Here is a 4,699-nt window from a genome sequence, read left to right on the forward strand (position 1 = left end):
TCCTATAACAATAAACTATCCTATGTGATGTGATGAAAGTACCTATTTTGAAAATCGGTTAAGTTTGAAGTTTATCGACTAAGTACTTACAAACTTTCATAATCATACCCTTCTTTTTGTCTTACTGTTACTTATTTGGAAATAAGTTCATTTGACACACAGATCATAGTAATGGAGGTATTATTATAAAAGGACATTAGTCAGATAATATAAAAGAGATGTTTGATAATGATTTGAGTTGGTAATTAACCAAAAACATACCTTATTTATGAAACCTTGCGTGACAAAATATATCAAAACAACGATTGCCATATTACATTAAAATATAAATGTTAATTAATATTCAGAAAGTTGAATCAATATTTTAAGGTCAATAAAAAAAATCTTATAGTTATTATATTCAAGACTTTTTTGTACTCATTTATTTGATTTAAAGCGCATTTTATAGACGATTTGAGGGACCTAAATCCAAATCTTTCCATTTCAAATTATTCATGCCTAATTTTCTTTTAAATTTTGTATAAGACCCTTTTACCTGAATAAAACAAGCATTTCAACGCAAGTTCATATTTTAAATATAAAGTTTTTGGTAGGTTATAATATTTATGAGCAAAATTACTGTTCAAAAGAGCGAGTAGTCTGTTAATTACTTAGAAGGTATACTAAAATGATAATCATAGTTTCCATTTAAAATTATATAACACTAGCTTTCCGCCTGCGGCCTCACCCGCATTTTCAAAGAAAAACCCGTATAGTTCCCGTTCCCGTGGGATTTCCGGGATAAAACCTAGCCTATGTTGCTCAGTGAAGATGCAGCTTTCTAATGGTGAATGAATTTTTGAAATCGGTCCAGGAGCTTATGCCTGAAAACCATACATACATACATACTTACAAACCTTTCCTCTTTATAATATTATTAGTATAGATTTAAAATTACACTTATAGAAGAGTTATAGAGTTCTGAAATCTATATTTACTATACTTACCTTGTACCTATTAGATACGTTTATATTTTTAGTCCATATAACAATTAATACAAATTTATATCTTCCTACTCTTGCGCATAAAATTTACCCATAAGTTAATTATAAAATGATTCCATTACAACATAAAGATTCGATAAAAATCACAGATTAAAAATTAAATAAACGCTTCAATTTATTTGCGTCACTATTTCTAAACATTTACATCATAAAAGCTCTTTAAACATGATTTATAACTAACGTTAAAAACAAATTACTATAAGATCAACAACTGCGATGTTAACATTTTAAAATGAGGCCATTTGACACGTGTTTTAACGTGATTTTCATAAATACTTTACACAGGTGTTTGATGAAAATGATGTTTATAATACGATTTTTAAGCTATTGCATAGCTTCTATCGCGGGCCTTGAGCGCGGGGACCGAATCCAGATATTCCGTAACGAAAAAACCTCACGCTCCCTACTCTAACGGACACGGAGGTGTGGCTTGAAGGCATACTATGCAATAGCTTTACCGCGGCAGTCCCCGAGTGCCACACGTCTTTTTTTTCTATTGGCTTTCTGTCTTCTCGGAGAAATACATATTATATAAGCTTAATTATTGACAAAAGAAAGCTTAGCCTACATTAATGAAGCATGTACATTGTACGCTTTGCTTAAAATTCTAAGTTACTTACATTAGTAGATAATATTATCTACTCAATGTGCTAAGAAGCAATAGCATAATTTCTTAAAGAGTTATTGTATAAAAAATATGCTAGGCTCTAGGTATGATCCATTGTAATAAATTTGTGTATGTGTATTATGAATATTATGGAGACAAAAATAACACAAATAATGAAATAAATAATGGTTTTAGGTTAGGTTAACTTATATTTTTATATAATATCAACCACTTATATTTTTGACTCGACACGCAGACTAGCTGTCTGAAGTAGCACGTTACCTTGTAAACAACAAACGAAAAACCACGTTCTAAATCATTTAAATATAATAAATATAATATTCACGCAAAACCAGAAACATCTGCCAAATAAATTAAATCATAATTCAATATTTTTTATAGCGATCGACTGGATTTTAAATGATAAATTAATAAACACAAAAACCGGTTGTTTGTGAACGTAGGTAGGCTTAAATCAATTTGACACTTAACTAATGTACAGTGGCATCAAATCTGGACATCAAATAAATATTTCACATAATTATCTTCCAAAATCAATCATTAAACTACGAACAAAATAATGTGTTCATAAATCTTAGTCATTTTATTAGAGGAGCATAGTTATCAATTATCATTATTTTTACATCATTGCATAATTTAAAATTGAAGTTATTTCTATCGTGGGCAGATTTGTTTCACTGATTTGAATTTACTTGAAGAAAAAAAAAGCAAGTGAACATTATAAGAAGCAGTGTAGTATATAAGTTTTAGTATCCAAGAATCGAATCTAGGACCCCTATAAAATCACCACTACACTAGCACTAAGTCATACTAAAATGAATCATATTTTGCAAGAGGGACTAGTTTTCCGCCCGTAGTTTCGCCCGCTTTATCTAATTATGTACTAATAATACCTAGTAAATTATATACTAAAACTGCGCCAAAACCTTTCGATTGAATCACCTATTAAAGAACCGCATCAAAATCCGTTGCGTAGTTTTAAGGGTTTAGGCATACCTACATAGTGACATAAGAACGACTTTGTTTTATACTATGTAGTAATGTTCTAGAAATGTCATAATTACGTCATATAATAGTAGATATAACAAGTTCTATTCACAACATAAGTAGAGTTTAATTAAATCGTCCTTCCTTAATTGTTTAAGTAGCAAATTATATACTTAATATTCTATTTGAATAAACTACTTTCGTCTAGTGTATGCGTTTCATAACTATTTTAAGAGTCGACATTCTTGATGTGATATGCTTTAAGTGTTACCTATGTTATTTTAGTTATTTTTTCTGACATCGAATTAAAGACCGCATGGATTAACCACGGCATTGGATTTTTTATATTATTTACGTACTTTTGTATTTTAAAATTTCAATGCAATCTCTACAACTGTAGAGTTTGAAAAAATAATAGTATGATGATAGCCAACTATGTATAATATTTTCTTATTTGACGTTTCCACATTGATTCTTAAATTAATTACTTCTTATTATTTTTCTTATAGATAAAAAAAGAAACATGATATAAAAGGCAAGAGATAAAACATTGATTAAATTAGTAGGTAAATACTAAATATTAATTTTTATGTCTAGTAAGAACTATAATTGTGAAAACAACACACGATACAAACTTTTACAATAAAACAAATAAGAATAATATAATTTACAAGCATAACTCACACAGCTTATTAATATTAATTCCGAGCAATGAATATTCATATACCATCTCGTTTCGGTTAAAAACTGGTTTTGAGGTCAAATAGCAGTTTACAAATCCGATATTATGTGAAGTGACCTTTGGAAGGACGTAGCGTGATAAGAGATTAATTCATAAGTTATTCGTAGGTCAATTTACTATATTGTTCTTTAGAAGTTAAAAATAGATATAAATGTCAATACACTATGTAAATAGGCACCTTTGATAGTCATTTAACGATATCAAAATGAACAAGTTAATCTATTGATACTATTTACATAATTTTTTTATCAACAAATAGCATTAAATAAAGTACAGACTGTTCTATATGCGTTACTTCATTCATAAAATGATTAAGCAAATCATTGAATGAAAATTGCCAAATATAATTTATAATAAGTGAAAATGGCATCAGAATTGGTTTCTCAAGCGCAAAAAGTCACAGATATTCTTATCATATAAATAATTAAACAGTTTTCTGTCCTCTCTCTGTATATAGACAGCAATCAGATTCATTTAAATTATAGGTATGCAAATAAATTAAAGATAGAAAAATTAATGAAAGAGAAAATAAGGAAAATCGTATACTTACTGACATACAATGTTACAAATTGAATAATAAATTAACGAAATTTAAGGTAAAAAAGTAACGTAAAGTATAATAATCAGTACCTACTTACCAAGAGTGACTTATTTATTTTGATTTAATCTAAAATTATTGTCACCCTATTACAGATAAATTTGTCCAGTAGATAATGCAGTTCCCGATATTCTCGGAGTTACCAAACTTTTTCATACTATTTCCAAATACAATGCTTAAATATATTAATCTAAGAGAGTGACCTATTTATTTTCATTTAATTTAACTCCCTCAACCATGAAAACAACGTAACAACAGTATTTTATACCCTAAAATTAAAGTTCGTCCGTCCTTGAAAAACATGTCAACCTATGCTTCTAAAGGTCAATCGACCTTTGAACTTTATAGCAATCGAATATAACGATGTTTCGACGTTACGGTGCATTTCCATCAAACGAACATAAAGCTAGAGCAAGAGCAAGAGCATTCTTTCGTGATCTTTTAGTGTGAATAAAAACTTGAATTACGTGTATTCGGTATATGAACATTTTATAGAATCTTTTCGAACGCACTTAAAAACGAAAGAATGCTCTACGGCCTACGCTAAAATAAATTGACATAGTGGGGTTAGAATGAGCATTCGCTCGTTTGATGTAAATGCACCGTAAGAATAAATCTATAAAATTGATTGCTAGTTGCGCACCTGACTTGTTATATTGAATAAGTTATTTTTAATTTGGCTGGGTTGCATTTTAGGGTTC

This window comes from Colias philodice, chromosome 18 (assembly GCF_061535455.1).
Source record: "Colias philodice isolate Cphi_HAF_F1 chromosome 18, ilColPhil1 Martin Lab GWU primary, whole genome shotgun sequence".
In the NCBI taxonomy this organism is placed as follows: Eukaryota; Metazoa; Arthropoda; class Insecta; order Lepidoptera; family Pieridae; genus Colias; species Colias philodice.